Source organism: Lipotes vexillifer, unplaced genomic scaffold (genome assembly GCF_000442215.2).
Source record: "Lipotes vexillifer unplaced genomic scaffold, Lipotes_vexillifer_v1.1 scaffold22, whole genome shotgun sequence".
NCBI lineage: Eukaryota > Metazoa > Chordata > Mammalia > Artiodactyla > Lipotidae > Lipotes > Lipotes vexillifer.
The window spans coordinates 1576912-1590663 of NW_006779050.1; the positions used below are offsets into that span (position 1 = coordinate 1576912).

The 13752-nt window shown below is 42.3% G+C and overlaps 1 non-coding gene across 1 annotated transcript; it reads left to right on the plus strand.

Moving 5' to 3' along the window:
- Window positions 1-11310: 11310 nt before the first annotated feature.
- Window positions 11311-11383, plus strand: TRNAE-CUC (transfer RNA glutamic acid (anticodon CUC)). Its single transcript has one exon. It is a non-coding gene; the product is annotated as a tRNA-Glu (tRNA).
- The last annotated feature ends 2369 nt before the right edge of the window (window positions 11384-13752 follow it).

The following is a 13752-nucleotide window of genomic DNA, read 5'->3' on the forward strand; positions in this document are numbered from 1 at the left end:
TTAGATCAGACTACCTACTTAAAGTACTCCCAGGTAAGGAAAAGTATCCTTAACCCATCTGGGTGGGGTGCATGTTAAGAGGGGCTTCACAGGATGATTCTCATCAACAGAGCAGGTAAGAGAGGCCCGGAACATGCATTTTCACCCCTGGCAGGCCAGACCCTACAGGATCACGTGACCCCAGTTTCAACAGCAGGAGCCAATTCCCAGCAAGCCTTGGGATTAGGTACTACCTTCCAAGGGACACAGAGTCTGCCTTTGGCACATTTGCATCTTTCTACAGTTGTTTCCCCACCTCCAGGGCTACTCCTCCCTTCAGTCCCTCCCATTTGTGGAAAAGCTTTTCAGAAGTTTAACTCTTATTGCGTATTTTGCATTTCTAATCATCTTAATTGAAAAGAGGTCATTAAATTCCCAAGGTAGGGGACTTCCCTGGTCCAGCAGTCAAGCGCTTCCACTGCAGGGCACGGGTTCGATCCCTGGTCAGGGAACTAAGGTCCTGCACACTGCATACCGCATAAGGTCCCACACGCCAAAACTAAAATAAATTCCAGAGGTGGATACTCATCCCCTAGTTTTCCATAAATATGATGCCTCCAGGTCCACAGTTTCAACTGGATAGCAATTTGCCCTTATACAGGTACTCACCGACCACTTTCTCGGTGTAGGCAAGTCCTGCCCAGTAAACTCAGAGTTAAGGATGCCCTAAGGTGAGTATTTCAGCTCAGTGTCTCAATTTTGCCTGAGGCCAGCCCTAACACTTGGGTATTTCTCTTTCCACAGTCAAATGTATCACCCTAAGGGAAGCTCAGCACAGACACTACCAGGCGGAGAAATGACACTTACCTGAAGGTCCCTTCCAGAGCCTTTCACTTCATCTGACTTTTAGTAGCTAGCTGTCTTTTCTGACAACTGTGGCTTCAAAATTATCTTTCATCTCCTTTTATTCCCTCCTCTTTAACAATTTTAGTATGTGGTTTTATTCTTTTTAAATAGTACAAGGGGTTTACTGGGAGAAAAGATGTAAATATAAGACAAACACTCAATCCAGTTAATGCTGCTTTTTAAAAAAAGATCTAAGAACGTGCACAAGTTTGTTTGAAAGTTTTAAGTGACACTATCAATCTAAAGACACGAAATTGTAAGGCTGAATTTTAAACTGTAAGCAAATCATCAAATTAGGGTTTGACAGTAGGGAAAAGCAATCAGCAAATAACTGATTAACCTATTTATACTGCAATTTTATTAGCTATTTTTTTTAAATTCTGCTTTGTTAGGAATTAACAAATTGAACTTATCTGGGTTTCTGTATGAAGAGGATGAATTGAACACTACTCATATTCCAACATCCTTTATCAAAACCATGAGGATAAAGTAACTAGCATTGGATATGGAAATATAAACCCAAAGCAAAATTAAAAGTTTCACTTGGGACTTCCCTGGTGGTCCGGTGGTTAAGTATCTGCCTTCCAATGCAGGGGACATGGGTTCGATCCCTTGTGGGGGAACTAAGATCCCACATGCCTTGGGGCAACTAAACCCATGTGCCGCAACTACTGAGCTCGCGCACCACAACTAGACAGTAGCCTGCGTGCTGCGACTAAGATCCAATGCAGCCAAAAAAATAATAATAATAAAAATAAAAGTTTGACTCAGGGTAGCAAAGAGGGTATGATATTATAATAAAACTTGAGAAATGTTTAAATGTAGAAATGCGTTATACCTATAATGAAAACTAGCTAATGGATATTTTACACTTTCATTCGTTAAATCAACCGGAAAATGTCTTAGCAGTGATACACTTCTCAAGAGATCAAACAACAAATTTCTAAGATATTTTTATTTTTATTTTATTTATTTATTTATTTGCGGTACGTGGGCCTCTCACTGTTGTGGCCTCTCCTGTTGTGGAGCACAGGTTCCAGACATGCAGGCTCAGCGGCCATGGCTCACGGGCCCAGCCGCTCCGCGGCATGTGGCATCCTCCCGGACCGGGGCACAAACCCATGTCCCCTGCATCGGCAGGCGGACTCTCAATCACTGCGCCACCAGGGAAGACCCCTAAGAATTTTTTAAAAGGTGATCAGTTTAAAAGTGATGAGCTTATTCTAAACCTGATGATACATCTGCTGTATGTGTAATATCTGCAAAATGCAACCTGTCTATCCTGCTGGGTACCAAGGAGGCATATCGTAGAAGTAGGATTTCTTTTCTGAGACACATGCACCCATGTTCATAGCAGCACTATTTACAATAGCCAAGACATGGAAACAACCTAAATGTCCATCAGCAGAGAAATGGATAAAGAAGATGTGGTACATATTTTCAATAGACTTACTCAGCCATAAAGAAAGAATGAAATAATGCCACTTGCAGCAACATGGATGAACCTAGCGATTATCATACTAAGCGAAGTAAGTCAGAAAGAGAGACAAACACTTATACGTGGAATCTAAAATACAACACAAGTGAACATACCTATGAAATAGAAAGACTCACAGACATAGAGAACAGACTTGTGGTTGCCAAGGGGGAGGGAAGGATTGGGAGTTTGGGATTAGCAGATACCAACTATTATATACAGGATGGATAGACAACAAAGTCCTACTGTATAGCACAGGGAACTATATTCAATATCCTGTTTTAAACCATAATGGAAAATAATATGAAAAAGCATATATACGTATAACTGAGTCACTTTGCTGTACAGCAGAAATTAACAGAACACTGTAAATCAACTATATTTCAATAAAATTTTTTTAAAAAATTTCTCTTCTGCCTGGCAAAATCAGCACTGCTCCATTCTGCTATATTTCCCCATAAAAGAAGTTCAGCTTTATGTCTAATAACAATAATACAAACACAAATGGTTGTTAAGAAAGGCTCTGTGTTCCATTTTCATCATAAATCCCTTGCATAATGAGCTACTGACCTATTGTGCCCCTCCATAGAGAATGTTGATCCTATTGCTGAAATCTTATGAGAAACACTAAAGGAACAGAAATTATAACAAATTTTAAAGAGAAAGGAGAAAGTTTCTAATTCTGAATATGGTGAAAAAGAAGGCAGATAAATTAAAGATCATAATTCACTTTTTAAAATGACTAAAATAATCATGGATTGTACACAGATATAGTTAGAAGGATAGTTATTGCAGAGTTGCTTAAAATAGTGAAAACTGGAAACAAACTAACTGTCCAACGATAAGGGATTGGTTAAGTTGAGATGCAGCCATTCAGTAGAAAACTATAAAAGATGCTGTTTAAGCATATTTTAGTGATATAGAGGCATCCATATTTGGGTGAAAAAAAAAGTTAGGAAACAGTATGTAGAGAACAAACCCGGTTTTGTAGAGAATAATTTTCTAGCTGTGTAACTTCAGGAAAATTCCTTAATTTCCTTAAAGCAGTTTTTTCCCTCCATAATTGTACCTACCTCATAGGGTTAGAGTGAGGATAACATGAGATTCTCTGTATAAAGAAACTGGCATATAGCACTTACCACAGTAAGTGCTATACATGTTAGCTCTCGATGTTGTATGTTCACAGCGGTGAGAAAGCGTTTGAGGATATAACACTAAGTAATTTTCTGGGTGGCAGCTGATTTGTTACCTTGTACTTTTAAACCTCTACAAGTAAGAGACTGAAATATTATGCTATTCGCACACTGATTATTCTCTTAAAAATCTATGACGGTGCTTTCTTGGCTCACAGTAAGTAAATCTTGGTTGAAATGATTTTACCCTTCAGATTTCATTTAAACAAGTTTGCTCTGATATGGTTAAAATTATTTGACTTGGGACTTCGCAGGCAGTCCAGTGGTTAAGGCTTCACTTTCCAATGCGGGGGGTGCAGGTTCGATCCCTGGTAGGGGAGCTAAGATCCCACATGCCTCTCAGCCAAAAAACCAAAACATAAAACAGAAGCAATATTGTAACAAAATTCAATAAAGACTTTTAAAAAATGGTCACAGCAAAAAAAAAAAAGGACTTCCCTGGTGGCACAGTACTTAAGAATCCGCCTGCCAATGCAGGGGACACAGGTTCAAGCCCTTGTCTGAGAAGATCCCACATGCCGCGGAGCAACTAAGCCTGTAAGCCACAACTACCAAAGCCCACATGCTTAGAGCCCGTGCTCCACAACAAGAGAAGCTACCGCAGTGGGAAGCCCACGTACCACAACGAAGAGTAGCCCCCGCTCGCCACAACTAGAGAAAGCCCGCACACAGCAATGAAGACCCAACACAGCCAAAAATTAAAATAAAATAAAATAAATTTATTTTTAAAATACTTGACTTGGGCTTCCCTGGTGGTGCAGCGGTTGAGAGTCCACCTGCCGATGCAGGGGCACTGCTTCGTGCCCTGGTCCAGGAAGATCCCACATGCCGCGGAGCGGCTGGGCCCGTGAGCCATGGCCGCTGAGCCTGCGCTCCGCAACGGGAGAGGCCACAACAGTGAGAGGCCCATGTACCACAAAAAGAAAAATAATTAAAAAAAAAAAAAACAACTTGACTTAAGGGCTAAATTTGTCTATATAATACTGTTACTGGGTAAAGCAAGGCATACGTGCATGGTTCAGTCTCAAAACTTATGAGACCCAGTTCACTAGAAAGCCAAGAGATCTCAAATTATCAGTGGGAGGCAGCCTATCATAGCCTAATCATTTCTGGTTTCCTCCCAAGTCCCTTCCTCTCTCCTTCTTTTGGACTCTTTTCCTCTCCATAATCAAAGCCTAGGGGCTCTTTCTACCAGACCGTAAGCCAGTTACAGTGCCTCCTTCATGTTAGCGTTGCTAGTACCTAGCACAGTGGCTGGAATATAGTAGCTGCTCACTAAACATTCACCAACTGAACAAATATCTGATAGTAGTAGTTCACGATGGAGGCTTCAAATCCCTCATAAGGGAATTAGATAAAGGTGGATAGGCTACTCTTATCTGAAACTGTCTAGAATTCTCGGTAATTCTTCCTTAAGAAAAGAAAACAAACAACATCTCACTTCAACGTATCACTTTTTTAAAAGTTCTCATTTGTATTCCATTGTCTCTTTTAATAGATGTACGATTATTTCTATGTTTTTCCCTATATTTTGTTTAAAGTCCCACAAGAATTCCAGAGAGTTTAATTGCTCAGAGAAACACAGCCAGTAAGTTACCACCTGGATAGCCTTAGGTCTTCTGGATTCTGATGCCCAAGATCTCTGCATCACACTGTGGAAAAAAACATTCCCTGTAACCTTTGACCCTAAAAGTTATTGCAGATATAAGGTAAGAACAAATGTTTTCAGCAACACCTGAGCAAATGCTCCCTATCCCTCCAACTATCTCCTAGGGGTTTTTATAAGATTCCGTGAAAACCCAAAGGTGTCCAAGTGTTTCCCTCCATGTTCAAAAGTCAACCAGCTTTACTGAAAAATGAAACTAGAGAAACCAAATTAAACATTAACTCGTTAAAAAACACTTCAACCAGAAGACTACCGTGAAGTAAGGCCAGCAGCAAACCAAGGAAAGGGCTACAATTGTGTCCTGCGTATTTTTTTAAAAGGCAAAAAATCAAGTTAAGGGTAAAGTTAGAGAGTTATCCACACATCCTTTCTTCCTCCAAATTCCATTTGTCACTTTCAGCCACTGCTCTGACTCTGTTTAGTGAATGGCAGTTCCCCTGGTATGGGGTGGGAACCTGAACTCTTTCAGGTATCCACAAAGAAGCGTTGAACTTACTTCACACTCTGAGGAACTTGCCAAAGGATTTCACACCCTAAACCTCAACTCACCAGGTTTGTAAGTAGGAAATTCTGTGGAAATTAATTGGTGATTATCTAAGCCAGCTGGAACACACTATTTATATATAAACAGTTAAAATTTGTTGAGGTCTGCTTTGTGCCAGACATTATGATAGGTCTTCTGAGGTTTAATTCTCATTATTATCCTCTGAAGTTGTTACAGTCCCATTTTACTAGTTCAGAGTGTTTAACGCGACTGAGAACCCACCATTAACAGATGTGACTAGGATTGAAACCAAGGGTTTGGAAAGTTTAGTTCAAAATCCACACCCACCTAGAGGCACTAAACAATTGAATCTCTTCAAAAATTTAACATACGCGTCAAAACGATCCTAAGGTCGTATTAGAGCAAGCAAGATGAAATAGAAGAATAGCAAAGACTGATATATAAAAATTACAGGACATAACGTTTGAGTTGTTTCAAGACGTAGCCGCGGGCTATTAACCATCCATACCTCAGAGAAGTAGACGGGTCCACTCGCACCTATCTGCTCTGAAACACCAAGCCTCCCTTTCCTTAAGGGTAGTAGCTTTGGAATGCAAAACGTGGAAACGTTTCAGTGTGGGCAGCCCAGAGCTCGGTTCTTACCGTTCACACATCATCAGTAAGTGCCTCTCAAAAAAGCTTAAAGACAGTCCCTCCTCCATCTCCTTTGAACTAAAGTCCTGACCTCCAGAGTGGCTCAGGACAATTTATGGTTCAGTCTGTGTCCTTTCAACGTCAGGACCGAGTGACCCGCAATGGTTGCAAATGAATGAGATGAATGCTCAGAGCGTGGAGACGAAGCCACACGTCCATCCTCTCTATCAGGCAAAATCAGGGAAGGATGCCTTGGGGCGGGGCGCGTGGGAGCCGAATTAGAGCCACGTCCGCGTTCGCAGTCCACCATGCCCTCCCCGCGCTGCGCCCGCCGCACGGCTTTCCAGCCCATCCTCCTCCCCGACCCCTCCGGCGCTCCTCACCCGCTCTCACCTGGGGCTCCAGACCTTCCCGGCCGGACGCACCGGCTCCCGGGCCCGGGATCTGCTAGCGGACGGAGCCCGCTGCCGCAGCCGCAGCCGCCTCCGGCCGAAGCCGCTGTAAAGTTTGCTCGGGGTCTCGCCCTCTCCTGCCTCGGCCCTGCCAGGGAAGCACCTCCCAGGTCGCTCCCGCGGCTGCCGCCTCCGAGGCCGCTCTCGGCGGCGCTGCAGCACCGGCCGGGCTCTGGCGGCCGAGGACGGCTCCTTGCGCGCGGAGGGCGGGGTCTCCCCGCTCAGCCCGCGCCGCGGCGCTCGGTGTTTACCGCGGCCCCGCGGCCCGCTCTCCCCGCCCGCCGCCCTGCGCGCTCCTGACATCATTCATTCTCTCACACCCTTGCCCGCCCACTCCGTTTCCAAACAGTGACTCACCCGGCGGCGCCCGCTCCCGCTGCTGTGGCTCTCCAGGCGCAGAGCGGAGCTCGAAAAACCGGTGCGACTTCTTGAGAAGTGAACCCTCAGCCGCGGCTCTCTGCTCCCAGCCGTTAAAGGTGCAGGGAAGGAGGGGCTTGGCAGGCGGGGCAGATTGGCTCAGCTGGGAAAGGCTGGAGCGGACCTCCCTGAGCGGTGACAGAGAACAATCTGGGAAAGTTCTTTGGGTGCCACTCCCTGCAACTTTCAAGGGTGGGGCCGGGAAGAGATCCCCCCACCCCCGCACGTCGCCTTTCTCGGGAACGGCTTCCTGACGTCGGTGTGAGTGGGCTTGGGGCACCAGCGGTTATTCACTGGGTATTGCCTTGGCCTGGGTCAAAGAGTGGGTTTCCAGACCACAAAGGATTGCCTGGCAGGGTTAGTCATGGGTCCGCACTATGGTAACTCTAGGTGAGAGCTGGAAGGGTTCACCAAGTTAATGAGGCTACTAATACTTTCCCTTAGGTGACTAACCACCATGTCATATGTCCTGTTAATTGATTTGCTTCTCCTTAAGGATAGAAAACAGTAACCAAAATGAACAGGGAGAGAGTAGTTCTTTGCTCAGCGGAACACTGCGCTTTTCCGCAGCTTTTCGAGAGCACAAGACGGCGGTGTGAGATTTCTTTGATGAGCTCAGCAGTTATGTTTTTAGAAGGGGTGTTGCCTTCTTTAAAAGGGTCAAGGCTCTACACTTTTTGGAGTTGCTATTCATACACCTGCTGGGCAGTTTTCAAAGTAAACGATGGCTGCCTCGGATTCTAACTAGGATGAATCAGAGGGAATTTGGTCAAATCCTTACTGAATTTAACTGACAGATATGTTTTATGTTAATTTCTACTTTCGGACAAGGTAATTATGCTTAGGATTTGCACTGGCTTATGGGTGATTACATATAGTCAACAAAAATAATCAAGAGACATGTCTGGGTGCCCAGTGCAGAAATCATGGAGGTAAACAACCATCTGTTTATGATAATTCAACGGGATGGTAACAGAAAAAAAAACACACAAAAAACACACAAAAAAACTTGCAGGACAGTCCCAAAACGGACAACTGTATGATGTCACTACAGGAGTTTCCCTGAAATGAAAACGCTCCTGAGTTAACCAGAGGTTCAACATCATTGTTGTGGAAAATGTACATCAAGGTACAGAAAGGTAACAACCCAGAACACCAACAATTGAAATTTATTTTACTTGGGTTTATGTTTCCTTTTCAATAGGAGTTCGTTTTTTACAAAACCCAGGCATTTTGCCCAGAAGGCACTAGCAAATGGATTGGTTTGCTAGGATGTAAAGTAAATAGAAATTCAAACCAACAGTTTTTATAGACCATCACAGATGTAATCAGAGGCTTGGGTGTCCTGTCCGCTGGTAACACAGAAGGACTAGATTCAAATGTGTAGCCACAGGAAAGTTTGAGTGAATATCCCACCTACTCCCTACTTTATGACCCAAATGTTCAGGCATTATGGAGATATGTTTAAGTAGGATTTTCTACAGATCTCAGAAAATGATACTGTGGGCTTTGGGGGTCTGTGTACATGGATGAAGTCAAAAAGCTCAAAAGAAGGCCTCCCATCCTATGTGTCTTGTTGCAGATGTAAATCCTGCAGCTCTATCATACAAAGGTCACTGTCTGTATGAGAGGCTGTTTAATGGGTAGTTTTAAATTTGCAGTTACTATTATGTCTCAGTTTAAATATTGTGAAATAAATAATTACGTGATTTTATTATACCACTTAAATATACCCCAGTAAATGTAATATTGAATAATATAATTGTGATTGAGTTCCATGAAGTTTTTCCATTCTACTCATTATCAACATATGAGAAAGCAAATTATTCATCTTAATTTCCATGTTTTGAAAAACATTGATTGATTGTCTCATGGAAAGAGGTGATTTTTTTTTCAACTGAACTTTTTGTTCATACAATATATCAAAGTTTACTAAGTCCCTGATTAATCACCTTCCGAAAATAATAATGCTGAATGTTCTAAAGGAGAGATAGGGCTGACAGTTGTGTTCCTGTCAGTTTTTTTCCTAAACCAGTACATGCTGTAAAGCGAGTTTTACAGATATTTCTTTGGTATGATACAACATACTGGTTAAGTTAGGAAAACATACATATCTGTAGTACTTATCTGCTCTTATAATAACTCGTACTCTAGATGTACCTAAGTCATTGACTCAAGCAACAAATGGTTATTGAGTTCTCATTTTGTGCCCACATTGTTTGTCTAAGAATCACCATGTGCATCTTCTAAACATATGTCTCAGCAATGGGAATGTTTGCTTTTTTTAAAAAAATTACCTAAGGATGTTTAGAGCAGTACTATTTATAATTTTCCCAGGGTCCAGTGCCTGGCATGTAATTATTCAGTGAGTGAAATAAATGAATGAACAAGCCTCAAAGAACAAACTAATAGTGAAGTAATCCCATGTTATGAGATACTATATAGGCAATGGAAAAAAAAAGAATAAAATAGTTCCATAGGCTCTTAGAAAACTCTGTGTTAAGTGAAAAATATGAGCTGATGAGAAATATATTCACACACACACAATTTTTATGAATCAAACATAACTTCCGGGACTTCCCTGGTGGCACAGTGGTTAAGAATCCTTCTGCCAATGCAGAGGACACGGGTTCGATCCCTGAACCAGGAAGATCCCACATGCCGCGGAGCAACTAAGACTGTGTGCCACAACTGCTGAGCCCACGTGCCACAACTATTGAAGCCTGCGCACCTAGAGCCCGAGCTCTGCAACGAGAGAAGCCACCGCAATGAGAAGCCCGTGCACCGCAACGAAGAGTAGCTCCCACTTGCCACAACTAGAGAAAACCCACGCACAGCAATGAAGACCCAATACAGCCAAAAATAAATAAATAAATAAAATTTAAAAAGCAAAAATAAAACCCATAACTTCCCAGGGCTTCCCTTGTGGCGCAGTGGTTAAGAATCCGCCTGCCAATGCAGGGGATGCGGGTTCAAGCCCTGGTCCAGGAAGATCCCACGTGCTGTGAAGCAACTAAGCCCATGCGCCACAACTACTGAGCCTGTGCTCTAGAGCCCGTGAGCCACAACTACTGAAGCCTGCATGCCTAAAGCCCATGCTCTGCAACAAGAAAAGCCACCACAATGAGAAGCCCGCACACTGCAACTAAGAGCAGCCCCCTCTGGCCGCAACTAGAAGAAAGCCCACACGTAGCAACTAGGACCCAAGGTAGCCAAAAAGAAAACATTTTTTAAAAAAGAAGGAAGACAGGTTTAAAAAAAAAACAACTTCCCCCCCCAAAATCCAGAATCAAACTATATATTACCTCTTGCAATGAGATACAGTCAGCCCTCTGTATCTGCAGGGTCTGTAGCCTCCGATTCAACCAAGATAGAAAATATTCAGAAAAAAATTCCAGGAAATTCCAAAAAGCAAAACTTTAATTTGCAATGCCAGCAATTATTTAGATAGCATTTACATTGTATTAGATATTATAAGTAATCTAAAGATGATTTAAAGTATATAGGAGGGTGTGCATAGGTTATATGCAAAATCTTTGCCATTTAATACAAGGGATTTGAGCATCCATGGATTTTGGTATCCACCAGGGTCCTGGAACCAATACCCTGCAGATACTGAGGGCAACTGTATACAAGGTAAGAATGTGAGGGGGAAACTAGTATTTCTGGACTATTTTTCAATAAGACATATTACTTTTGAAATCAAAAACAACACCACAAGCAAAATTACAACTGAGAAGGCAGTAATACGAGTCCATGACATAAGGAAGCTTACTGTCCAGTTGGAGAGATAATAACACCCAGAACAATAGAGATTAAGGCTGATCACCCTCTGAATTTGGGGTTTCAGATATTTATTCTGTGCCAGGTCCATCCAAAGAGCAAACACCTACCATTTATTGAGTACTTATTGTATGCCGGGGACTGTGCAAATTGCTTTACCTATATTATCTCATTTAACAATTTCAGCAACAATCTGAGATAGGTACTCATAATGCCCTTCTCTACATATAAGGTAACCAAAGAAAAGAGAGATTGTCATTTTCTGGAGATCACATTCAAGTAAGTAGTATCATGGGAATTCCCTGGCAGTCCAGTGGTTAGGACTCTGCACTCTCACTGCTGAGGGCCCAGGTTCAATCCCTGGTCAGGGAACTAAAACCATGTGACCAAAAAAAAAAAAAAAAAAAAGTAAGTGGCATCATTGGGGCATAAAACCAGGGTCTTCTGGCCCTAAAGTTCATGCTTTTGGCCACTATTCCTTAAATTGCATCCACACTGAGTGTTGTGCGCGGCGCTTCTGCACACGGTCTTGGAGCTGAGGCGTCAGGCCCGGCTCTTTCATGCTAGGAGCTGTGGTGTGAAGGGCCGTTGATGCAAGGCCTCTGCATGCGGCACCCTGGGAGCAAGTGAAACTAGACCAAGCACACAAGAAGAGGTTAAGACCTTATCACCTGGATTCCATCTTATTTTTCCTGGGGACCTCAGTGGACTTTTTGCCTGTGACTAATAAGAGGTCCAGTCACAGGCCAAATGGACTTCACTCCAATGCCATGCCAATCGTGGGCAGCAAGAAATGGAGCCACGGCTGCAGGAATTCACCAAGCCTTCTCCAGGCTGGCCAAGCAGGGCAGTTCTTGCCACCCTGGAGCATGAAATTGTGGAGCCAACAATAAACTGACAAGGTCCAGCGCAGTCGGAGTTGAGCCGATGCAATTATGAAATAACCCCGTTTTGAAAGTGTGTTGTCCAGATGCCGCTATAGCTGAGTCTTTTCACGAACAGCAAACTCTTGACCATTTCTTGCATGTTCATACCCCCACATGAGAAGTGGACGTCCATAATCTCTGAAAGGATTCCAAAGTGAAATTGACACCATTGCACTGAAAATCTAGGCTATTGAAACCTAGACAGTCCTGGTTGGGGAGGGGGCAGAGTTATTATAATTTAGGGAAAAAACAACAGCTGTTTAATGATACCTTAGGAATTAGAAAAATTTCATGATTTGCCAAGATGAGCCAAATGTTGTGACACGTTAAACACTGACATTGAAACATGCTCTAATGTGAGTTCCCCACTGCTTACTCACTTCATTTTTTTAAAGGGGAAAGTTTTTTTGGTATAACAATTTTCTGTTCTTGGACTCAATCTAAACAATTTTTCCCTCCTTCCTGCCTTCCAAGTGGTGTTAAATCGAAGACCAAAAAACAAACAAACAAACAAAAAAAATCGAAGACCACTTTGAGCTGTGCAGAAAAGGGATGAGTCTCTCTAAAAATAATTAATAAAAAATCTCCTGCTCTGGTCTTGAAACACAAAATGGCTGGAACAACACAATGGAAATCTCACAATAAAAGAATATTAATTTAGGCCTAAGGAACAGAATTGCATCAATGCCTTGACAAATACTTCTCAAAATTAAAATTGCGTGTTTGTATGTAGTGACTGGATTTGACTATTTGAACATTTTTATGGCAGTATAAGCCCCAGGGTCATGACGTACAAGATTTGCTAGAATGAACAGGGAGAAATGTCCCATAGATATCCACAGAGTCCTTTTATTTCCCCATCTCTGTCTTCCTCAGCTTCTCGTAGCTGGGCTTATCGAGCCCTTAACCTGTGTGAACTCCCAATAAAATAAAATAAAATAAGGTAATAGTACCATATTATGCTGCTATTGGAAAATGAAGAAAAAATGTAAACACTGTTAACATTTTGGTGTCCAGTCTCCTTCCCTTAGATTTCCATTGTTTAAGATAATTTCAACAACAGCATACAAATTATTCTTATTCTGATTTTTTTAAAAAATTAGCACTATATCATATGCTCTTTCCTCAAGATTATTATTTTAGTGGCTGGAAGATGTGCCAAAAATATATATATATGCTTGTACCTGTATGTGTGTGCATTGAACTTGGTCTCTCTGAAATCTGGAGTCTAGTTCTTGATTGGGGAGCAATTTAGTTTAATATTTTTATATTTTTCTACTAATGAAAATCCTTGGGCTTTTTTAGAGTTAGTACTACTAGACTATCTATACAAATGTTCTATATTAAATGGAAGTGTTTTGGGTATTCAGAAGAGTAAATGAAATGTACTGTTTGCCACATTTTATTAACATTACTGTCCATGCTGTTTCTGGACTGGAGGAAAATGAGGAGGGTGTAGGGACAGCAATACGCAGTTTTGCCACAGTCCGGGTGTGAAACGGCCGTGGTCTGTGTTAGGAGAGTAGTGATGGGAATGTAGAAGGTAGAGCAGATTTGAAGCATAATGGACAGAACTTGCAGATCAATTGGATATGGGGATGGAGCCAAAGATGACTCCTACTTTTTTTGTTTACTTGAGCACTTGGGTGGATGGATGGTAGTGCCCTTATACCAGGACAAGGAATGCCAAGATAAGAACAGGTTTGTGAAGGAAGATGATGAATTATATTTAAACATGATGACTTTGAGATCTGACATGTATAACTGGAGATGTCAAGTGGGGAGCTGATGATAGTAGTCTGGAACTCAGAAAAG